Genomic DNA, 25,777 nt, shown 5'->3' on the forward strand with positions numbered 1-25,777 from the left:
TTTCCTGCATAGTTCCTTCTTGTTGAAGGTCTGCGGCCTTCAAGGATAATGTTTTTAACCCTTTGGGATAAGTCTGGGTTAGTAGCTGTTATGTGATGTTCCAGGCAGTCAGTTGCAAGGTTTTTAGGTTTGGGTGCATGATGTTGTAGTTGTTCTGAGTTAACATCAAAGGCATCAGGGGTATTGGCCACATTCTTCCCTGAGACATGCTCCTCAGCAAAGGATACCAGTGTTGTCTTGGCCAATTCGGAGCTATCAGAATTATCCTTGGACGTTCCTCTTTGATTTTCAGTAGTACCTTGTGCATCAAAGGAAGAGGTGGAAATGCATATGCTGTCAGGCCTTTCCAACTGAAGGATAGAGAGTCCACCTTACATGCTAGTGGGTGGCATGTCCTTGTGCAGAATTTTTTGAGCTGGTGATTGAGTGGGGATGCGAATAGGTCTATTTGTGGCATTCCCCATTTCTTTGTGATGGTCTTGAAGATGTCCAGGTGTAGCATCCATTCGTGAGCATCCGAGGTGGTTCTGCTTAACATGTCTGCTAGGGTGTTTTCTTTTCCCGGCACAAATATTGCCTGTAACTGGATGTTGTAGCTCAGAGCCATATTCCAAAGGTCCAGAGTCATTCTGCATAGGGGGTATGAATGAGTGCCTCCCTGTTTGTTGATGTACCACATGACTGTGGTGTTGTCTTGTCCTTATCATTAAATGGCCTTCTTTGAGGAATGGTTTGAATTTCTGGATTGCTAGTTTTACTGCCAGCATTTCTTTTTGGTTTATGTGCAGGTGCAGCTGGTCTGGAGTCCACAATCCTTGTATGCACTTGTCCAACATGTGCGCCCCCAGCCTAGGTCTGAGGCGTCCGTTGTGATGGTTTGGTTTGCTTGAAAGTTGTGGAAGGGCAAGCCTGGGTTTGACTGGCATGCTTGAGCCCACCATAGGAACTCTTGTTTCAGGCATGGGATTAGTGGGATTTCGGTTTCTAAGCTGTGCCTGTGTTGAGACCATAAATTCTTTAGGTACCACTGTAGTTTTCTCATATGCAGTCTGGCATGGGGACCAGGATTATGCATGATGCCATGAAGCCCAAGGCCTGCAGTACCTTTCTTGCTGTTAGTTTGTGCTGCTTTGTTAATGCCAAGAAGTAAAGAGGGAGTTGTGCTTGTTTTTCTGCAGTTAGGAATGCCATTTGTTTTACTGTGTCCAATTCCGCACCCAAGAATGTTCTTGTCTGGGATGGTATCAGTCTTGACTTTTTAAATTGACTGTGTATCCCAGGGCTTGTAGTAAGCAAATGACTCTTTGTAAATCTGTTGTCAGCTTGCTTTTGTTGTCCGCTTGTAACAGGCAGTCGTCCAGGTATGGGTAAATTTGGATTCCCTGTAGCCTGCAATGAGCGATTACTGATGCCAGGCATTTTGTGAATACTCTGGGCAGTAGATAAGCCAAAGGGCAATGCTGAGAATTGATAATGCTCTGATCCTGCAAGAAATCTGAGGTATCTTCTGCAATTTGGTCGGATGGGGGCGTGCAGGTATGCCTCCTTGAGATCTAGAGTTACCAGCCAACACTCCTTGCCCAGCAAGGGAAGAAGTTGCTGTAGGGTCAGCATTTTGAATTTTGGTACAATGATGTATGTGTTTAAGACGGACAGGTCGAGAATAGGTCTCCAACTTTTCTCTTTTCTTGGTACTAGGAAGAGTCTGGAGTAGAATCCTTTGCCCTGTTGTGTTACTGGTACTCTTTCCACAGCTCTCATCTTTGTTAATTGAGCTATCTGCTTTAGAGCTTCTGTTTTTTGATTTGGAGGTAGGTTGGGCATTCCTCTTTTTACTGGTAAGGTGTGGAAGTGGAACCTGTAGCCTTGGTCTATGGTTTGCAAAATCCACTTGTCTTTTGTGATATAATGCCAATTTTTCGAAAATAAGGCTAACTTTCCGCCTAAAGGTGCTGCTATTTGCTCCCTGGTAGGCGGTGTCAGAGTCAAGTCACTGTGATTGTCCTGTTGCAGTGGCAGTGGTTGTGTCTGTGCCTCTCTGGTTATTGCCTTGCCACTGGCGTCCTCTATAGGCACCTCCTCTGGATTGATTTCTGCCTCTAGAGCGTCTGTTCCTGCCTCTTTGATATTTTGAGGAGTCTGGAAAGGACCAATTTTTGGCAGGCCAGTTCCTGCTAAACCTTGGGGGCTGAACCTGTAAGAAATCCTTAACTGTTTGTACAGATTTTGCCTTCTCTTCCATTTTCTTCATTACTTGCTGAGCAGGTGTACCAAATAGACTGGCCTTATCCATAGGAGCATCTAACAGCTTTGCTTTAACATGATCCGGCAAAACCTGTTCCTTCAACCATGCATGCCTTCTTATCACTGTGCCAGTCATGGCTGATCTAAATGAAGCCTCCAGTGCATCATAGCCACATTTTAAAGAATGGTTACTAACCTGCTGAATGTTATTCACCATTTCTAAAACATATTTCTTATCTAAGGAGTCATCGGAGAACAGCTTCTTAGTTAACTGATCAAGCATAAACTCTTGGTATTGGATCATGTGAAACTGACAGTTTAAAGCTCTAGCTGAGAGAGTAGCAGAGGTGTAAACTTTTTTCCCCCATCTCTCTAAGGACCTGAATTCCCTTTCAGAAGGGAGAGGGTTTTTTGCTGAGGTCGAAGCTACAGCCTTAGGCCCCTGGGATATAGTCTCAGGATCTGCAAGTGGGGCCTTGTATAGGTGGTGATGAGTGTCTGGCACCCTGTAAAATCTATCTGGTTTGGCAGGGGCTGGAGGTAAAGTATCAGGAGCAGTGCAAACATCATTAAATGCATCATCCACAACAGGCAGAACTGGAGGTATAGCTAAGGGCCTATGTTGTGGTAAGTGCAGAAAGGTCCTAAGCCTTTTTCTTGAATCTGAGAAATCTTGTCCCTGCCATTGGAATTGTTCTCTCATGGCATGTAAGGTTTCCCCAAAGGAAAATTCCTCTGGTGGAGAGGCAGATGGAATAGATTCTTCAGCATCGGAATCTTCATAAGTAGAAAAAGGAGCCTCTGGCTGATCTGTAATGTCTGAGTCATCCGAAGAATCATCAGAGGACACTGGCTCGGGGGCTCTGCTCTAGGTCTCTTTTCTGGAGGCTGAGAGGCCCTGTCTGGGTGAGATTGGGACCCCTAATTAAGGAGATTAAATCCTCTGCCAGAGTAAGCATTTGTGAACTAGAAGTGGGCCTATGTGAGGGGGTCTTAACAGGCACTGATTTAGCAGTTTTGGCTGCTTTAGCCCTGGCAAAGGCCTTTATAGACATGGCTGCAGGAGGCCTAGCAGCACCACGTGCTGGGGTAGAGACATCCAAAGGGATGGTGTCTGATAATTCACTAGGAACCACAGTAGTAGGCAAAACTTCAGAGGCCGATTCAACTAAGGTAGCAGGAGCCTCATTAGTAGTCATGGATTCGGCTGAAGATTGACCCGTTTTCTCGGTTTCGGCCGAAACCGAGACACTCGCGGCTTGCTTAACCGTGGTTTCGGTCGAAACCGCGGACCCCGAGTGTCGGTCTTTTCTTTGCGTTTTTAACAATTTGGGTAGTCGGAGGATCCGACGGCATAATGTACGCAAAATCTGAGCCGAAAAACTGTTCAGCGAACTCCGACCGACCCCTAAGCGTTCGTCGGTTGAAGGAAGCACAGGCTAAACAGGCTGCTACGTCGTGGTCTGGGCCTAAACAAGGTAGGCAGTAAGAGTGGAAATCTTTATGAGGTATTTGTTTCCCACAAGTTAAACAGTTATTTACTTTTTCTGACATCGGCTGAGGCAAGAAAGAGTCCCCAACGGGGTACTTAGCTTTTTAGAAGTCTTCGAAGTAGTATTCGGTAGTAATCTCTGGATCTGACTGACCGGCACTTGCGAACAGCTTCTGCTTCGGGCGCCACGCGGCAAGAAAGACTGAGGAAAATGGCGTCGGCTGATGCCTTTATACCCGAAGACCAGCAGAGATGACGTCGGGTGAAGTGCGACATCAGCCGAAGCCGGACCCAGACTTTGGAATCCGGCCGACCGAAGGGCTGCCTGACGACAGGACAACCCATTTGTTATGACTGCAGATGCATCCTTGAAGGACATCGAACAGGGTTTGCAAAATACTCTTTGAGGACTGTAATTTTACTATGTATTGTTTGATAACCAGGTGGATGTTAATTTATTTATTTGATAACCAGGTGGGTGGGATGGTACAAGACCCTTTCAGACACTACTCATGCTACATGGCAAAGAAACCATTTGAATAAGAAAGGTACTACAAAGAGGCACACGAACATCAAAGCTGTGCAATGTGCAGCATCAGAGTCTGGATATAATATTTATAGTTGAAATATGCTGTACAGAATATAATGAACATTCCTGAAGAATTATAAACTTTAAAAACCTTGATTTGCAATCATTTTAATGGGGATGGTATATTACAGTCTGAATTAATGAATATCTCTGAAGCATTTACATTTATTTTCATTTGCTAGATGATTCTTCAGATTTTGCTTGAAAAATGTCAGACTGTCGGAAGCAGGTAGAGTATTCAAAGATGCTGAGACAATTTTCTGAAAAGACCTGCACATGTAAATTGTTTGACACAGGATTGCAATACCTATTGTTGAGAACTCTGAAAGTTAAGAGTCTTAAGTATATAGAAAGAAAGGAGTGGTCAAATGTTTGCAAATACAAAAGTCAGATATTAAATATGGAAAACCAGACTTATGATCGAGTTTTTGATACATTAAGAGAAAAAAAAAAAACACTGACAGTTGTGGCAGTATGTAAAGGGATATCAGTGGCAAGGAAAACTAGTGTATGTTAACTGACTATTCTGAGGTGACTCTGAAGCATTATTTGCATTTGTAGAAGTGATAAAGGAGTGTAAATAAAGAACTATACAAACTAATACTTCCTGGTATTCTGAAAGTGTTCTGGGCAAGAAGTATGTTGAATTTTGAAAATCCAATGAAGCTATAGCAAAGATAATGGATCTGCCACAAGATTATCAAAATTATCGGCTGAACTAGAAAAGGCATGGATGGTTAGCCTAAGACAGATTGTTACCTCTGGAGAAACAGAAGATGAATGGGAAGAGAATGAGTATAATCATAAGAAAGACAATTATTTATGTGTACAATTCCTGAAATAAAATGGCTTAAATGACACACTGGTTATACTTGAATGATTGGACTATATAGAAGAGATTATTGCTCAAATTTACTAAGAAAATTATCAGTACCCGGTAAGCAATATTGTTATTCTCTCCCCATGCACTCAACTGACCCAATGTCTCCTGCTATCAATGTCTAATTTACCCATTTCTTTTTCCTGAAGGAGCCAACAAGACCACGGTGCAAGCTAGCAAAGACCCCGTTCATCCTCACATCCACTACATACACTGAGCTCACCAACTTCCTCAGGATAGACTGAAGGTTGGGCCCATCACCTCCTAGAGGCAACAGCAAGAGCCCACTCTTTGCTCATGTCAAGCTCAATGACTGGACCCACACTGATAGGTTACACTTGAGTGGTACGGAACTGGTTACTTGGTCTGTCAGGAGGACCTCCAGTACAGCACACCAAAGCTCCACAATTACTCACAATTTTTTTCAGGTAAACATGCTCACCTCCATGAACATGTTATCCTGTGTTGCAGGGCATGCACTGCTCTGTTCTCCTTGGATCTTACTCCAAGGGCTCTGACTAGGTGCCACCCAAATGATGGACCAGAACAGCCCCCATCCCCCCAGGATGGGTGAAGAGACAATAGCTACTTACTCTCTTCCTCCCTGCATGCTCCGTCCAGTGCCCAACCACTAGTCGAACTCAGTTTGTCTAGATCCCACTAATGGCAGCACTTAAGCAATTATTTTTTACTCTACTCTACCGAGAGAATAAATGTCTACATTAATACCTCTCAGTTAATGACTGTATTAAATAACTTCTGAGATAACATTTATTTTGAGTGTTTAGATATTATATGGTAAAGTTTGAACTGCATAAAAATCTTACTAATCAGTTTAGATTATTATATGCTATTGTTTTACTTTATGACTGAAAATGACAATGTATCTTGAAATTATTCAAGTATTATATACCATGGCAATTCTTTACCACACAGAAATGCCTGTATCAAATGAGAACGGGTATGTGGTGATTCTTAATTTTTTGATATGATATTCTTTGAGGGAGTTAAGGTAATATAACATATGAAAAAGATAATAGTTTTGCAATGGACTATGTTCAGATATATCTACAGGACCGGACAATCAATCATGAAATCTAGAAATGCTCAAATATTATGAGACTATATGAAACTGTTATTCTTTGATTTGAAGTGCAATATGATGAAGTACTAACCATATCATTAAACCAAATTTGGCAGTCGTATGAAAGAATAAATATGACACTTACTGAAAATGTTTAAAGGAAATCTCCAGCCTGGAACTCAAAAAAACTTTTTTTTTCATAGTATCTTTATTTTCATAAATTGATAGGTGTTTACTAAGCCAACGACTAAATGGGTCTTGCATCCCAAATCTATGTTTTGGTTTCCTTGATAAATGTAAGTAGGGGCTTGGGAGAAGAAACATTACAAGCAGTGGCCTAAGAGATGAACCATTTACAGGCTGCCTGTGTCCATTAGAGACATAGGTGCCAAACCAGGGATGAATTTCCTGTTCCCCATCCACTTGTCCAAGTTACACTTGAATTGGGTTAGGGAGAAGATCTGCTTCACATGGATGAGGAGTCTGTTACATAGATGGGGTAGTCGCTGGGATACATACCTGTTTCACCAACAGGACCTATTTATATCACAGGCAAGGTTTAAGTCTTTAGAATGGGCAATTCTGGTGCTGTTTGCTTTGGGGATATGCAGGAGGTCCATCAGAGTGGGGGCCTGACAATGTTTGTATGCCAGGCACAGATCTCCCCTCAACAGACTGTAGGATACACAATACGTAAATAGGCCCTTGAGGTGGTCTGCATAGGACATGTTACTTACACCAAGTATTCTTTTAGTGAGGAACCTCTGGGGACATTCCAATTGGTGAATATGCCTGGTCAGATGCATACCAAAGGGGGCATAGTACTCAATGATAGGTCTGGCGAATGCTGAATACAGTGGAACAATTACTTCCTTGGACCTAGATGCTATACCTTTGTTTACATGTTGTACTACATAGAATGATTTCCTCACTACTGTAGAGACAAGATGGTCAAAGGCTAGATCACTGTCTGTGTGTGTCCCCAAGTCCCTGACTACTGGGTCAACCCTTAGTGGTGTGTTGTCAATATGATATTTACCAGGAGTGGATGACTTCCCGAAGGATACGATTATGCATTTCTTGGCATTTAGTTTTAGTCCATGGCTCTGACACCAGTTATTTGCCTGTGTTAGCCCTTCCTGGAAAACATTTGTGTCAGTGGGAGATTACATGACAGCTTCTAATTTGCAATCATCTGCAAATTTAGTCAGTCAGAGGCCACTGACATTGGCCTTGACTTCAGAGAAGTAAATGCCAAAAAGGAGTTTTCCCAGGACTGATCCCTGAGGAATTCCACTTGTGACTGGCCTCTTTGCAGAGGTGGACTCCCCAATTCTAACTTCATCTGTCCTGTCTGTAAGTCAGCTAGCTATCCACTGGGTGACATAAAGGTTTGTACCTAATCTCGTGAGTTTATCAACCATGCCTGAGGGATGATACTGTGGCAAATGCCTTAGCCATGTCAAGGTAGGCAGTGTGAACCATTTTGCCCTCAATCACTGCTTTGGTGACCTTCTCAAAGAAGCTCACCAGGATAAGTAGGCAAGACCTGCCCTTGACAAAACCAAATTAAATTGAGTCCAGTGTCTGGAAATTTCCTATCTCATTATTATTTCCATAATATTTTTTCCATGGCTTTGCACATGAGACTAGTGAGACTTATGGGTCTGTAGAAGGCCCACCTTTGTACAGAAGGATAACTGTTGCTATTCTCCATTCATAAGGCATGAAGCCTGTTTGGAAGCTACAGCTAAACAGCAATTTCAGCTGGACTGATAGGTCATGTTCATGATATTTAGAAAGCATCCTGGGATATTGCCTGGGCCCACTGATGCTTTGTTCTTGGCCTTAGATAGACCATTACAGACCTGTTCCCTAGTGACAGCAGGGGGAGTTATATTTGATGGTATTTCCTGAGAGAAGGGTAAAGTTGGAAATGAATTTGTCAGCCAGTAAGCTTTCTATATCTTCTGGCTTTTTTTAAATTTCTCCAAATCTTTTGGGTTTCTAATACCATGATGGGAATGGACCACATTCCTAAGTTAAAATACGCTTAAAGTTCATGAAATTAGTATTGTTTCAACCTTTGATGTCAGCCAGAAGGGCTCTTTGCAGCACCCACAATGTGCCCAGTAATGACACCACCTGCAATTCGTATGGCATTACATATATTGGTAACATATCTAAATAAGATTGTAGATTATTTTTTATAAGACCCGTTGCTCCTACTACTATCGGAACTATCTGGGTATCTTTCTTCCACATTGCTCTTGTTTCTGCCTGCAAATTCTGATATTTTATGACTGTGTGTGTCCATGTACACAGGACATTGTAGTCACTAGGTGTGGTGATTTCAATGATCAATGCTACATTTGCCTTCTTTTCTTGGACCACTATATACGGTTTTCTAGCATCTATCTTTTGAACTGTTGGTAATGGATGACCCATGTGATGTACTTCATCATTTTCTAGGATGCTTTGTGGCCCAGTGTTTTTCAGCCACTTTAATACCATAATGTTTGCACAATCTCCAGTGCAACAGTCTTGACACATTGTTATGGCTTTCAGTATACAGGCCTTCTGCCATTAGTATGTCGCAACCAGCAATGAGGTGTGCGACTGTTTCCAATTCTGTTTTACAAAACCTACATTTGTCTGTTTCTCCCACATGTTCAATGGACTTTGTAAACCAACATGTACATAGCCCACTAGCTTGTGCTGTCAATATTAACCTTTCACCTCTTGGTTTGAATTCGCTTCTCCTTAACCATTCCTGCATTCTTTGCTGATCAACATGAGGTTCTTCCAGAAGTTTTCTACACTTGCAGCTACATTTATGCATTTTCCACATTTCTTGCCTTCTCATCTGGTCCTTCACCTGATATTCTTTCTTTTGTTTTTTGGCACATTCAGTTGTTGCCTGATTTTTATCTACTTGTGGTTTGATTGCCATTCCTACTTAACGCCAATATGTTTTTGCTAGCCTTAGCAAGGAAGTCATCTTAGATTTATTTTCCTCATGTTTCAAAACTTTCACTACATTTGGGTCTTGTGAGGTCAGCAGATATGTGCGTTCTCACGACTGCAGATCTATACATGTAATCAATTTCAAGGAGGCCCATACCTCCTTCAGAGCCGGGAATATATAATCTTGGTACGCACTGATTTTTATATATCATTTGGTGAGCATGGAGCATCCTTATTGTTTTCCTATCTAATCTATCCAATACCTTTTGGGGCCAATCAGTCACTCCAAAACTGTAAGCTAGGACAGGAACAGCAAATTGGTTTATAGCTTGGATTTTGTTCCTAGATGTCAATGCTGTTTTTTTAGGATTAATTTAAGTCTTCTAAAGTACTCCTTACTAAGTTTTATTCGCATTTGTCCCTGTTTTATTGTTGATCCTTCATCAATTCCCAAATATTTAGACACTCCCTCTTGCTCAAGTTCTAAGAAAGAGAAATGCCTTAGAGAGAGCATTATGGACCTGTTCCCTAGTGATAGCAGAGGGAGTTATAATTGAGGGAAGGTTGAGAGGGAGAGGGGGGGTAAAGTTGGAACTGAATTTGTCAGCCAGTAAGTTTTCTGTATCTTCTGGCTCAGTATAGGTGGATCCATTAACAATGAGATCTGCACACAGCTGTGTATTGCCTTTAAGGGTGCGGACATAGCTAAAGAATGCCTTTTGGTTGTCCTTGGCCTGAGAAGCCAAATTTACCTCAAATTTGGATTTGGTAGACTATTTGTCTTCTGAGTTGTTTGTTTAGTTTGATGAAAGTGCTTTTATCTTGTTGGGAGAAGCACCTCCTAATTTTTGCCATGATTTTCTTCCTTCTATTATACAGCCTACTGATGTTGTGATTTCAGCAGGGTGGCTTGTTTCCTGAGTTAGTTCTGCACTTCTTCCTGGTGGGTACAGCTGCCTCTGTGCATTTATTAACATGATTGTATAGGGCTTCTGTGAAAAGATCTGCATAGGCAGTGATGATTTCAGGGTTTATGGGGGCTTGCAATTTTGCCAGGTTATCACTTAGTAGTAGGAAGTTAGCCTTAGAGTAGCCTGAATATTCCAGGGTTAGCTGGAGGTCCAGGTTTTATTTTTACTTCAATGGAGGCCATTTTGTGGTCTGACCTTACCAAAGAAGATATTACACTAAGGGGGGTGCAACACTCTCCCATATTAGTGAGGACCAAATCCAGTATGTTTGCACCCCTGGTAGGTGCACTGACAATCTGGTCCAGGGAGTTTGTGATTACAAAATCCAGGAATCTCTGTGTCTGTACCTTTGGTGTAATAAGATTCCCAGTTTATAGTGAGGTAATTAAACTTCCCCATGAATACCGTATTGGGTTAGATGGTGAGTATTTCCAATAAGTTTAAATACCTGTTATGGGTTTCCTAGGTCATACAGGGGGAGCTATAACTTGCAAGGAAGTGGTATGGGATTTTGCCTATGGTGATATGAACTTAGAGAAGCTCAACTGCATTGTCCTGTTTGACCAGTCTTGAGATATATTTATTTTTGATAAAAATCAAAACACCTCCACCGTTAGTCTCTGTCTATATAGTAACTGGTCTAAATGTGTGGAAGGCATTATAGCCTTACACTGCCAATAAGCTCTCTGCGGCATATCTCAGTGACTGCACAGACGTCAGCATTCTCTAGGGTGAGGTGAGCTTGTAAAAAGTAGAGTTTTTTGTTTAGACTCCTAGCATTGAGCAATAATACCTTTAGATTTGCCATGTCAGAAGTACATTCAGTTTGGCATTACCTAAAAAAGGCACTATGGGGGAGGACAATGTTTTAGCTCATATTCGAAAGCTTCTAGGGAGAGGTGCAGACCATCCCTGGCAAAGCAGCGTGGTCTGTTGACCATCTCATCCATGCTGACAATATTGCACCCCCTTAGAATGACACCAGAAACTAAGCCAATTATTAAAGTCAGTCATCTTGTATTGTGGCATCATCCTTGGAGAAGGTAATATGCTGCTCAATGCTAGGCCCATACCTTCCTGGGATACATATTCCGAGAGCTCCATGATGTCGCTCTCTCTTCATATATTCTAGGGAGATCTATCACAGGGGGGTCTACTTTGAAACATCTAAAACCCATAACATCTAATTTCATAACAGTGAGACCAGAACATCTAAAACCCAAAACATCTAAAACCCATAACGTCAAATTTCATAACATCTAACACTACAAATCACAAGAAAATAACATCCCCTCCACATATAACGACACCAAACTACCAAACACACTTTTTACTACGTTTCTGCAAGCTCCCCTGCACCCCCCCCCATGTGGTGGGCTCTGCCCCCCCCCCGTAAATTAAATATACCAACTTCAAGATCGCACTACAGTGGGAAAAAGTTAATTTCCTACCCCACTGTATCAAGCCCCCAGAAATGTAGTAAAAAGTGTGTTTGGTAGTTTGGTGTCATTATATGTGGAGGAGATGTTATTTTCATATGATCTGTACTGTTAGATGTCAAGAAATTCAATGTTATGGGTTTTAGATGTTCTGGTCTCACTGTTATGAAATTAGATGTTATGGGCTTTAGATGTTTTGAAGGGGACCCATATTACAGGTCATTTACATTCACATAGACTATGACTGAGTCACACTGGTACTTGTGTTCCAAAGACCTGAGTGTGTGCATAATGTGGTGGGTCCTGGCCCTTGATAACTAATTGACCGTGACTTTCTTCTTACTCAGCCTGGTGAAAGGGACATCAGTGTGTCTCACAGTGGTGTCTCCAATGACCAGAATTTTGGACTGTGTGATGGCTTCTCTTATGGGCTTACAAGCAGAAGCTTTATGGGATGTGTCTGTATGTGTTGATGTGGGCTTTGTTTTGAAAGCATGCATTTGGGGCTGCTGAGGGTATTTGTTATATGTACTTCATCTGGGATGTCTTAAGGTTTAGGAAGGTTACATTTAAGTGCCACAGCATATGTGGGTCTATGTATCTACTTTGAATATTGTGTGATGGGTGCAGCACATGTACTACTAACAACCTGACTGACATTAAAAGTGTTTTTATGTGACAGCTTTGCCTCTAGAGACACTGTGTAAATACATCTCTCACATACCATATCACTTTGTTTGAGAATTAAACGGTTGTCAGTAGCCATGAGGCAATTTTTGCATTGCCTCAGGATGCCCATATCCCCATATCCACCAAGCTGGTAATGGAAATAGTGGAAAAGTTCATATCGATGGCAACTGACCCTTTTTTTTTTTTACTGATTATACTGTTGTAGTGAGAATATAAAGTAATGTCAAGAGTATCCGGTTTGCAACTCTGAGGGCAGTGCTTGTTATTCTAGACTAGTTGTCCTGTGTGCAACCAGGTATTGGTAAACTTTCAAGGGTGCTTTTTCAGGAAAAATGTCAACTCAAGGTATTTGCATCTATATAGTGCACTGCCAGATACTTGATGGGAAACTAATAAATAGACCCTGATGATTTATGAATGAAGTATTTAGGCAGATATTCTGAAGTTGGGTTAGACAACAGAAAATCAATCTGTATTTGCTGAAAAGAAAGAATTAACTTGTCAAGACTGATAAAAAGAGGCAAATTCACCCGAAAGATTACTGCCTGGATACCACCAGGTCTGGTTCCACCACAGCTTCATGCTGCTGGGATACAATGCTCCCTTGCTTCTTTTTTCACCAGAAGTGAAACAGTAGCAGCAATCTCAAGGTAGGCTACAGGACCTTTGGTGATCAACAGTCTTGTCCCAGATGATGCAAGGGCCTGTAGGCTTGTTGTAGCCTTTTCTTGGTAGATTCCTTGAATAGCAACCAGACAAATCAGGAGGGTCAAACACAGACACTCACTACCCAAACAGTCATGAATAAATGCACTCTGCTCATTCTCTCATCAGGATCAAAATATAAGCATTAATTCCAAGCCGGCACCAATGAACCAGTTATTAGACTTTCCAGTGATCAGCAGTCTCCAGAAAATAATGTCTCTACGTTCCTTCTCTCACCAGCAGAAAAAGAGAAGCATTAATCCCAAGATGACTAATGAGATGCAGAATGTGGACTCTACAATAATGGGTGGTCTTGGAGTAGTGGTTGCACATTTTAAAGATAAGCTGGAAAAATGGGTTAATATCCTAAGAGCTGCAGTGAGCACTAAGCAGTTAGATATGAAAGAGGGGGTAAGTTAAGCCATTAATTTTAAAAGAGAAAGACAGATTAGAAGGGAGTGGGCACTTTGTATTCTGGCTCAACTGAATACAGTGGGATGGCCAATAAATTTAAATAGATGAAAGGGAGTGATCTCACAAAATGATATGTTTGGGCTTATTTGCAATAGCTAATAAAAGAGGAGAGGGAAGGAGATATGTGGTCAAATTAACATAAGGGGCAGGAAACTAGAAAGACAGTTGAATTTAAAAACACAACAGCATAAGGGTGGGAGGATGGAAGAAAACTTAATTTCTATGTGACTCACAAGAAACACAGTCATGCTCTCTTTCCTAGTTTAAATATGCAATTAAAAGCAGAATACAAGTAAACACATTGTAAAGAAAAATCACAATGTACAAAACAGAAGGCAATAAAACAATACAAAATACAAGAAAGCAAAAAACATCTAACCTTTCCTTCACAGCAAGCTGTGGCCAAATATGAATGAGCTTTTCCAGTAAAGCCGTGAAATGTTTTATTTTACCACTTACATGGTTTAGTTACTAACTCCATCATCGGTTCACAGGTAATTAACCTAAATTGACCTGTTCCAATTTCTGTGTGACTCACAAAAGACATAGCTGTGTTGTCTTTCCTAGTTTAAATATGCAATCAAAAGGAGAATACAAGTAAAAACTCTGTGCAAAGAAAACCTATATTTCTATTGATCTATTTTAATGGATCAAAATCATTCTGGGTGCTTCTTATAAAATGTTTTTGTTTTTCCATAAAGCAGCCGACATACAGCTTGCCAAATTAACATGATTTTGATTTAGTGCTTTCTAGCCTTGTTCTCAGAATCCATTTAAAGTCCCATTTACGTTAGACATAAGGAAGTGATGCTGTCTTCCTATTCCACTGATATACTACAGCAACAGTGTGAGTCACAGGCATCTTATATACCATCAGTAGCATTCGTGCTTGCATTTTTTTCTTGTATGTCCCTTGTATACATTTATGCCAGGGCTTATTTTAAGCTATGCAAGCATTTCTAAGAATTGTCATTTTTTAGTTCTATGAACACTGATAAACCTACACCACTCTCTTCCAGAGGTGTCAAACCTACCACTTCAATCCAAAAACTATTACTCACCAGTGTCTGCAGACTAGGAAGATGAGTGCTTATCTGTTGTTATCCTGAATGTTGGAAAGATGAGCTAATGTAATTGCTGGTTTTGGTCATAGCTCCTCATCAATGCTCTCACAGCTAGAATGCTGTATTTTACAAATACAAACTGAAAAAAAGCTGTACAACTATCTATTCTTGAATTAATGTTATGGGATTTTTAAAAGAAGCACATGTGCGTTCATACATTATATTTCCCATGTCTTCTGCATTGCTACCCCTTAAATTGTTATACTGCAGCATACGAACACTTCATCAAAACCATAATCCTTGAGCATGACACATAATTACTTCTGTGTGTAGGATTAGCAGTACTGTTTATAATAAACTGTTGTACTTGCAGAAAACACCACTTAAGTGGACCACTGTACAAAAAATTGGTTAACTATTAGCATTGCCAACTATTTAAATGCCCAAAATGGGACGTTCTTACTGAAACTTAGGCATGTACTGGACAAACCAAGCCATAATCAAATGAAAATTATACAATGACTGTCCATTAACATTCCAAAAGGAGCATGCTGATTGGTCAGTCCAAACAGTCTGTCTGTTGTAAACCAGGAATATGCCAACAATAAAAGTCTGGTCACTAAAGTAACACTGAGTGGCCAGACATTTTTTTTTTTAATTATTATGTGGTAGACACATTAGTTTGAATGAATGAAACTCTGAAACTAAAATGCATGTCATTATTTAGTGACTTCATTCCTCATAAAATTTGTTTTTTTCTGACATGTCACTGAGGAACAAAGCCACTAAATAATGACAGACATTTCAGTTTCAGACTTTCTTTCCTTCAGACAATGCACATACATTTTTAAATAAAAGACTGACAGCTACGTACGAGACCACAGAAAATAAAAGAAAAATCAGGTACGTTTTGCAAACTAAAACGTCCCTGATTTTTCTTGTATTTTCTTGTCTCTCTCGTGCCTCTAAACTGTCGGAAGGTTACACTTTTTTTCTTTCAAAAAAATAGCAATGGAGATCGCCCTTTCTCCATTGCATGCTTGTTAAACCAGTGATGTACTGTATAAGCCTGGGAACGCAAGTACTATACGCATGCGCATTACATCATCAAGGATCACAGTCAGGAAACAATGCAGAACACCACCAAAGCACCATTATACAAAAACATTACTTAAGAAAAGTACGTAATTTTTTTCTTAAATAATGTCAATGTATAATAGCAATAACTGACTCTCTGGTGTGGTACATTGAAGATTTACTCACAGTTGGCTCTGTTTAATCACTCAGGCATTGCCCTCGTGATTAAACCACACCACCCATGGGTAAATCTTCAATATATATTAATCAACAGCATACATAGACACTGGAATATATTATAACGTGATCAAGAGCTAGCCAATATATTACCAGACAGATGCCTGTTTTCATTTCGCAAAGGTAAGAACTTGGCATCTTGTTTTAACCATTACAAACGTACTCATGACATCATTTGGTCTCAATTTTCCCAAACTACTTTGATTGGTGAACCCCTGACAGGATGCTTCCCATGTGGTCACTGTATTAACTGTGATAAAGTAACCAAGTCTAAACAGTTCACAAGTAAAAATTGTAGTATGGTATATGACATAAATTTTTTTGCTAATTGTAGCAGTGACTGGCTTGTATATTTGGCAACATGTACCTGCAGTTCCTTCTACATTGGGCAAACATCTCGTCCTTTCAGGCTGAGAATCTCTGAACATGTAAGTAATATAAAAAACAAAAAAGCTAATAATGCTCTGTATAAACATTGCATGGTACACAAAACAGCAAAATTTACTTTCATGATCATTGATGTTGTAAAGGGTAACAAACTAAATAAAACAGGTTGGCATTCCATTCTAGATTCTAAAGAAAAGAAATGGATTGTGAAGCTGGGTGGATTACTTCCACCTGGCCTCAATGAGCAATTTTGAAAATTAACCAATGGGGTTAATGATGCATGTATTTAAACAATAGCATTTGGTCTCTCATGTTTACACTGATGAAGGCTGTGTTTCTTACCAGCCGAAACCGGTCTGGTTACTTGTTTTTATGCTGTCATAATTAATAAAAAATTTTTCTAGGTCACAGTTTGCTGGCTCAACGTGGTTTTTTTGGATGTACTCTTGATTTTGAGGCCGTGCAATTGTCTTCGTGCAGGAGGTCTGGTTTGGAGGTTAAATCTTCAATATACCGCACCCATGGCATTGGTTATTGCTAATAATAAGTATTTTCATCTTATTGTCCAAACAAGGACTATAGGATACACACTGCTGGATGTTTCTTCTATTTTAAATGACATTAAAATTACTTAAATGTAGTATCACAGCTTTCTGCGACATTTACAGAAAAATAAAATATTCTGTCTTGCAAAACATCAAGTCATCCCCCTGTTGGATAGAACTGCCAAAATCAGGACTAAGCTGTAGAAAAAGAGAGAGATAGTGACCCTACCAGTTAAATGCACTGTTTATTTTCCTCTCTGCAATAAAGGTAATGGAAAGCAGTTTTACAACACTCCATCCTTCTTTTTACATCAGCTAGTGAGCTGCTGACATCATCAGGACTAATTGCCTGTGTAAAACAGTGGGCAATACCTGATATGAAAAGTTATTATTTCCCTGTCTCTATGGTATGGCAAATTCTGCCATAGCATGTCAGAAGTCAAAAAAGTGAGTGGGCTTCCTCTTCCTTTGATTCCAAGGCAAGTAAATGAAACTTTTATAAAGAACTGGCAGCTTTGTGATACCTAAACAATAATGGAACCAGAGTGTAGGGAGAAAATGTCCTAAAGGTTAAATTGCAGGAGAGGGGGAACTTTTCCTTTAAAGGACAACAACGGGATATTCAAGCAGATTGCTCAACCTGCTGTCTCTTTTAGTCCCTGTTAGTTGATTCAGCCTCAAAAAATCACAACCACAGCTTTAAAAAGTAATCTACTCAACTGTTTTATTTTTTAGGCTTGCTACCTTTGCGTACTGTTTTACTTTCACTTTGAAAACCAAGTTGAAAATCCTCTAGCTGGCTCTTAAATGATGATGACACATCTGCCACAGCTCTTGTTGTAGTAAAAGGGACGTTTCCTTCCCCAAAGTGTCGTAAGCACTGCCTGATTTGCATGCTCTGGAGAAGAGCCAGTGGACCTCCCTCATTGTTATGTCAGAGCTGCCTTGCCCAGCCCACTCAACCTAATTAAAACTAGCTGGTGCTATGTGGAATTACTTTTTATTGTAAGTGTATCCTGTCAAGTGCATTCGTTGGAGGGACTTCTGGAAAGTTTGGATTGCCTGCATCTTCTCCTGCATTTTTGTACATCATTGGTAAGGTACGTCTTAAGAGCCCCTGTTTGTATGCATTCCTAGCCATGAAATTTAGGGATCCCGAGTTTCTCAGTGCATAGTGATATAGTTTATGCTTTCTGTTTGTGAGGGTACCTACCATGTGCTTCAATATTATATGCTGCCGACGACTTTTTATAGCTTAGCCTAGTTCTTTTGTGTCTGTTTGCTGCTGCTGGGTTATATTGATGATTATTTGTTACTGCTGCTGCTTGGTTCTGTTTTGTATCTAATGCTGGCTTCTTCATTCTCAAATCGATGCGTGTTTGTGTATGTGAATGCTGCCTTCTGGTTTCCCACATCCCATGCTGACAGAAGAATGCTGCATTGAAAGTAGTCTTGCCGATTTCTTCTAGCTGGTTTTTTGGTTTCTGATGGTCAGAATAATCTCACTTTTTTATATATATAAATGTATTTTCCTCTAATATTGTGTGCTGCCCATTGCCTTAAAGGTAGACGTCATGCTTTCTGTTTGTGAGGTGCCACGTGCATAACTATTGTACGCTGCTGCAGAGTTTCAACACTAGCCTTGCTTTTTTGTACCATGTATTGCTGCAGTTGGATTATATAGATGCCCTGGTTATTCATTACTGCTGCTGCTAGTTTCTTTTTTGTCTAATGCCGTTTTTTGGTGGTATTGCTGGCTCTTGCCACCCCCATAGTGCCTTTTTTAGGCAAGGCTCAAAAGACAACCCACCTCCCTAGAAAACACAAGTGAAAAAAAACTAAGGGTAATGCTGCTCAATGCCAGAAGTCTAAACCTCAAGATGCACGCTCTCGAAGCCCTCCTCAGTATGGAGAACATCGATGTCTGTGCAGTGACTGAAACCTGGTTCAAGGCTCCTGAGAGCACCCCAGCACTACCAGGTTTTACCTCATATCATGCTTTCCGGCCCCAAAACTTGGACCGAACCACAAAAGGAGGGGGAGTATCCATATTAATCAAAGATACCCACACCTCCAGGTTAGTGGCAACGCATGAAGCATCGGAGACCATCCAGGTGCAACTAACCATAGGCAAAACTGCCCTACAGGTTGTAGCATGCTACAGACCACCCTCTCAAACTCAGGAACCCCACTCAGCCTTCCTGAAGACACTGGAGAGTATGAATGTCTCTCCAAATACCATCATATTGGGAGACTTCAACTACCCAAACATAGAGTGGGAACATTACTCAAGCCCCAACACCCTAGCCCAAAGGTTCCTACAATTCATAAACTCAAATCCGATAGAAGAACTAGTCACCACTCCCACAAGAGGAGATAATATACTAGACCTGATCATCACAAACATGGGGACAAAATGCTCCACACTGGAAGTATACCCCTCATTGGTGAGATCAGACCATAAATTAATCTCACTGGAAATCCACATCCCGCCCCCACCCCCTGCACAAAAGACCACAGTGAAGAACTTCTCAAAAGCCGACTTCACATTTCTTAAGACTGAAGTCGTATCCTTCAAGGCCCCTGGGCCAGTGGAAACCACAACCCACACCACTGAATCTATTATAAATGCCTTCTATGGGCACCTTCAAGAATGCATGGATCATGCAATCCCTAATAAAACCAAGACCCATTCCCCCAAAGGCAGGCGTCCTGTCTGGTGGACCCCAGCCATTAACAAACTTTACAACAAGAGGAGGAAGCTACTACATGACAGAGCAAAATCCCTAAAAGGGAAGGCATCTCTGATCAGTACTAGCAAAAAACTACGATCACTCATAAAATCATCCAAGGCCAACTTTGAGAGAAAAATCGCAAAAGACACAAAAGACAATCACAAGGCCTTCTTTAGCTATGTTAGAAACCTGGGTGGAAACTCCCAGATATGCTCACAGTTAGTCCAAAATGACACAAAATACACTGAACCCACAGACATTACCAACATTCTGGCAGACAGGTTCAGTGCAAATTTTTCCGCCCCCTCCCCCCCCAAAAGGAGAAATATCTATCCCAGCAGAGTGTAGCCGCCCTAACATCTCAGGATGCCCAGGTGAGAGCCGCCCTTTCCAAAGCTTAAAAACACAGCATCAATGGGACCGGACGGTGTCCCGGGCTGCGAGCTACATGAACTCCAAGAGGAACTAAACCCGCACATAAGGCTGCTGTTTAATCTTAGCCTTACTACAGGATACGTACCCAAAGAGTGGCGTACAGCAACAGTGGTCCCACTCCACAAAGCCAGTGCTTCTACGGACCCTGAAAATTACCGCCTCATAAGCTTGACGAGCCTGGTCTGCAAAGCTATGGAAAGGATCATTATGGAACTCATAAACAAAGACATTGGGGACCTACAGATATTGGATCCTACCCAATTTGGCTTTGTCAAGGGCAGATCCTGCCTTTTGGACTTGGTCTACTTTTTTGAAACAGTCACTAAGGCCATTGATGAGGGTAAGGCAGTTCACACAGCCTACCTTGACCTTGCAAAAGCCTTTGACACAATACCCCACTCGGGCATCATAGACAAACTCACCAGCTTAAATGTAAACCCATATGTCACAAATTGGGTTGCAAACTGGCTCAAGGACAGAACCCACAAGGTCAGAATTGCTGGAGCCATGTCAGACTCTAAGCCAGTCACAAGCGGTGTCCCACAGGGCTCAGTCCTGGGACCCCTCTTGTTCGGCATTTATTTTTCCGAGGTGCAAGCAAACATAGAAGGACTTTGGCTGACAAAGTTCACAGATGACTGCAAACTGGGTACCATAATTGATACTCCAGCAGACACAAGCATCCTTCAGAGAGGCCTCATAGAAACGGATAATCGGTGCCAGAGCCATGGCCTTAAACTGAACGCCAAAAAATGTATAGTCATAGCCTTTGGGAAAAACAAGGTACCCACAAATTACCACATAGGTGGTAATCCATTAAGTACGGAAGAGGTAATCAGGGACCTAGGGACCCAAGTTGACAGTAACCTCTCATTTGACACTCACATTGCCAAGGTGGTTAGGAAGACCTTCTATATTGCCCACCTTATCATAAAGGGATTCACATCTAGATCAAGAGAGGTCATTGTGCCCCTGTACTCTTCTCTTATCAGGCCCATGATTGAGTACAATGCCCCATTTGGGATGTATCTTACCCGACGCCTGCAGCAGTTGGAAAGACCCCAAAAGTTCCTCACCAAGAGGATAAAGGGTCTCAAACATATGTCATATGCTGCCCGGCTGAAGAAACTCCAGCTCTATTCAGTCGCATACCGCCTACTCAGAGGTGATCTATGCCTGACGTGCAAGGCCATGTCCAATCCAGAATTAATGGACATGCTCCACCTCAGAAAATCCAAATCCATCAGAGTCACGAGAGCAAGAGATTTGAACCGCAACACAGAAATAAATAGAACGTGCTGGAGATACAGATTCATAACCCAGAGGCTCCCTACACTCTGGAACAGAATCCCAGTCCATGTTAGGCAGAGCCCCTCACTAACTCTCTTCAAGAGAAATCTTGACGAGTGGATGGGAGATCGTAGGTTTACCCAGGGGGTCATCTCTGTGTCACTACTAGACAGAGGCGCAGTAAACTAAATCCTAAATGGGCGTAGTATTCTCATCCCAAGGGGTGGCGAAAGCCACACACACTCTGGCTAGGCTTATAAATGCCCTAGGGCATATAGCCTAGTACGAACCTATGAACCTATCTTATAAACCCTCAATTCGGTGTTTGCCTGTCTGTGTGTGTGAATGCTGCCTTCAGTTTCCCATCCTGCTGACTTAATGCTCGTTTGTACTATTTATTTTGTGTGATGCTTGTTAGTGTTTCATGCAGCCGTTCACAATGCTCAAACGAGTTTGACTGCAATTCCGACTTTCTCTCTCGTACGTATCATGCTGCATATTTACATGCCCTTGTTTTGTTGTATGTGCGCAAATGCTACGGGCTGTGAGTGTGTGTGTGTGTGTGTGTGTGTCTCTGAGTGCCTAGTTTGTGTGAATACAAGAAAATGTTGTATGGGGAAGTGCATGTATGCTTATGTAGGTGGAAGGTGACTATAGGGTATGATGCAAGAACAGGGACATATTTGTACAACAAAATAGTAGCGATTTGCTTCTTGGCTTGAGGGTTAGTATGCGGCATTCGGTGTTTTTATGTAGATCTAGAGATAGCCTTCTTATTTCAAGTGTGGGCTTGTTTCTAAGAGCTCTGCATTGCTAAATTCATAGGCCACTTTTTTTTTTTTTTTGGCAGGATATCACTTATTTCGTTTTGCAGTAGGGGCAAGTGTGTGTGTGTGTGTGTGTGTGTGTGTGTGTGTGTGTGTGTGAATGCAAGCAAGGGCCAGTGTGTGTGTGTGTGTGTGTGTGTGTGTGTGTGTGTGTGTGCATGTGAATGCAAGCAAGGAGCAAGTGTGTGTGTGTGTGTGTGTGTGTGTGTGTGTGTGTGTGTGTGTGTGTGTGTGTGTGTGTGTGTGAATGCAAGCAAGGGCAAGTGTGTGTGTGTGTGTGAATGCACGCAAAGAGAAAGTGTGTGTGTGTGTGAATGCAAGCAAGGGGAATGTGTGTGTGTGTTTATAGTGTATCATTTGTCAGCTATTTAACCAAACAGGAAAGAAAAATAAGTGGGAGTCTGATGCTTTGCAAAGCAGTGATTATTCCCAGTGCTATGGAGCTTGGTTCTAAATTTGACAGGAATGCAACAAAAAAGTCTCCCACTGTAATGAAGGAAAGGCTGACAAGAAAACAGTACATTAGTCTGGTCACTTGCTGTGAGCTGTCAATCACATGCAGATAATGTGTCAAATTACCCTTAGCTCTTTGACAGCTAGGGAAGGTAGGTGTGAAAGGGGAGGGAGCTACCTTGAAGAACTAGAGTTCAGCCTTCACAAAAGAAATCAAGTTAGCATTTCTAAGAAGAATGAGCAATAAAATGCACTTTTCAATTCTGTTCTGTAGCATTTGCACTGCCTGTGTTTGAAGTAGTCACTGAAAAAAGGATACATTTTTAACCGAAAGTAGGTGACTATAACACAGCAGTGAATGCCTGTAAAATCAGGGCACTGACAGGAGCTTTAGGGAAAGAGTGGCAGACATGATGCAAATTTTTGGAGACAAACAATACATTCTGGGATACTTAGAGGCAGACTAAACAATCAGAATTATTTGAAGATGCCAGACCCCATGTGGTCAGAGTCAGAAATTGCATATAAAAATATCTAAAATCTCTAAATAGTCCTAGAGTGGTGTTAAAAATCTAGGAAACACCAAACCATGATGAAATGAACATGTTTTTTGAGTCTGTGGGTGTGGTTCTCTTTTAACACAGTATTCTGTGGTATTCTAATTTGACACAATAAAAATTATAAGAAAATGCTACTCTATGCACTTACTGGAATATGGTCAAATATTAACCAAGTCATTAAACATTTTATAACTATTCGTACCTATGAAATGTACTGGGACTGTTCACTATCACACAGCATGATGGAATGAAAACCAAAAGAAAATTAATATTAGGTTTGAATCCGAACATGGTGTCAGATGACTTGTACTTGGCTTAAAACTGAATATGGTGAAGTATTAAGTAAATGGGAGCATTTTTTGTAACTATGAAAGTACAATTATGACAAGTGATAACACTGTTTAATTGCCACCGATTATAGTGATAACATCATTTAATTGTCACAGATCATAGTGAGGAGGTAATCATATGGACATAATTAACATAAGCCAGCTCCATTGGCATACAAGGATAAAATCATAACTATGACCTGAATAACATGAATTTGATTAGTGGCTTGGGGTGAGCTAGCAAGGAAAGATGGGCATACCCCTCCTGGGAAGGAGGAAGGTGTTGCCAAGCTGGTCACATTTTGCCAAGTACCCTTGAAGGAGGAGCAGCAATGCAAACATATGGCTGGGGGAGTGAGTGCTCAGCTCACCAAGCCACCAACAGTTTTAGTCTTCACTGCAAGTGCATGAAATTGTGTACCTACAGAGGGAAGGCAGGTCTCTGTGGTGATATACACTATTCATTCCTTCTCTCCCAAGGGTGGAGGTTAGGGCCATCATAAAAGCTCTCATAGTTGGGATGTTGGCAAAGGGCACATGCAAACTTCATGTCTGCTAGCATAATGGCCCCTCTGAATGGCTTTCACCCCCATGGTACTCGGGGGGGGGGGGCTACTATGAGGGGCAGGCAGGAAGGAAGGAACCAAGTCCAGTTAGGAGAAGGCTTGATGACTGGCAGGCATGGGGGCAAAAAAACCTGGAAAGAAATAATAGTAAGTCTGAATTTTAGTAACCCTATGATTAAGCAATATTTTGAACTGAGTAAAGTATTAGTTGTGATAAGTCTCTCAAGACGAAGCTCAGAAGTTTACCTTCTTCTTTTCTGTTAGCTAGTTAGTGTTTGAAGCTATTGGGCCTAAGGGATGATTGTTATCAAGCCTGGTTAAAAACTATAAAATGCTTTGACGTACTAACCATAAAAAACTGCTAAAATACATGTGACTGAAATGGTGTAATATACTACATACTAATGTAGAATATGGCAGAATAATAATGATACAGAAGTAATAAATTATGAAGAAAATTTATAGAGTTCTGAATATATATGAAAGTTTTATGGGTCTTTCCTTAATCCGGGATAGTATCAATGGGAAAAAATAATTGACTGGAACTACACAGAAGCAATATAAAAAAAAAAACAATAAAAATAATGTATTACACATAAAGAAATAAAAATATATGGCAGATATCTTGGGTTTGAGTAGTGGTCCCAGCAGTGCAGAAGCCAGGCAGAGGGGTAGAGTAGTGAACCAGTGTTTTCGTCTCACCTCCCCCAGGAGATGGTGAGGACAGCAGGTGCTCTGAGAGCATACAGAGTAATTTCTCTGGTGGAAACTGGGGAAACTACGTCATGTGCTTGACATGAAGGGGTGGGGCTGGTTGTTAGCAATGTCCATTGTGGATCCGAGGGATGACTTGTGTTAATAGCCCATTTCATAACTCCTTCCAGACTCTGCAAGCCAGGCATCCAGAGAGGAATTAAATACAGCATCTTCTGGTCGACCCTTGGACAGCTGTTGGGGAATGAATGTGCCAACTGGTCGGGAGGGGGATGATGGTCAACACGTAGCAGGGGTAAACAGTACAACAAAAAATAGGCATTATAGTTATACCAGATGTCCTAAATAGAAGTTATGTTCTTACCATAACGTTCCATGTTAGTTGTCTTCTTCTCGCCTTCTTTCTTGCTGGATGGGTTCGGAGCCGACCTCGACTCCGACTCGGCCACTCTAAAAGCTCGAGAGTTGGTTCTACCGGCTCGAGGCTCCCCTTATATCCCACAATGCTAGGCGGTATTACCTCAGATCTCGTTTGTAAGCTAGGCCCAGCCAATAATAAATCCAGAACTACTGGAAAAGGAAACACCACCTCTATAAAAGGAGAGGAAGAAGGTGACCTGAAACCTGATGAAGGGATATATGCAAAGTATAGCATATACATATACAATAGAGGTGGAAGAAAGAGAGGTCACAATCAAACTCCTCTAGGTCTGTCCAGGCTAGGGGAAGGAGGGTGGGGCCGAAGAAAGAAGGCGAAGAAGACAACTAACATGGAACGTTATGGTAAGAACATAACTTCTATATGTTAAGTTGTCTATCTCACCTTCATTCTTGCTGGATGGGACCGCCCCTAGCACCTTGTCCCGGTGGCCTATCGGAACAGACTCTTGAGAACAGTGGAACCAACATTAGCTCTATGTCTAGAAGCTAGATCCAACTTATAATGAGAAATAAAAGTGTGAGGAGTAGCCCATGTAGCTGCTGCTAAATGGTATCAATAGGCAGCCTGTCTTGGAAAGCTAT

The 25,777-nt window shown here is 41.4% G+C and overlaps 1 protein-coding gene across 1 annotated transcript in view; it reads right to left on the reverse strand.

Annotated features, from left to right (window-relative positions):
* The window catches only part of LOC122804843 (protein mono-ADP-ribosyltransferase PARP9-like), a 1,196,663-nt gene that overhangs the window by 55,365 nt on the left and 1,115,521 nt on the right, over window positions 1-25,777 (reverse strand). The window lies entirely within an intron of this gene.

This window comes from Protopterus annectens, chromosome 6.part0, assembly GCF_019279795.1.
Source record: "Protopterus annectens isolate FY-2018-M chromosome 6.part0, PAN1.0, whole genome shotgun sequence".
Classification (NCBI taxonomy): Eukaryota; Metazoa; Chordata; order Ceratodontiformes; family Protopteridae; genus Protopterus; species Protopterus annectens.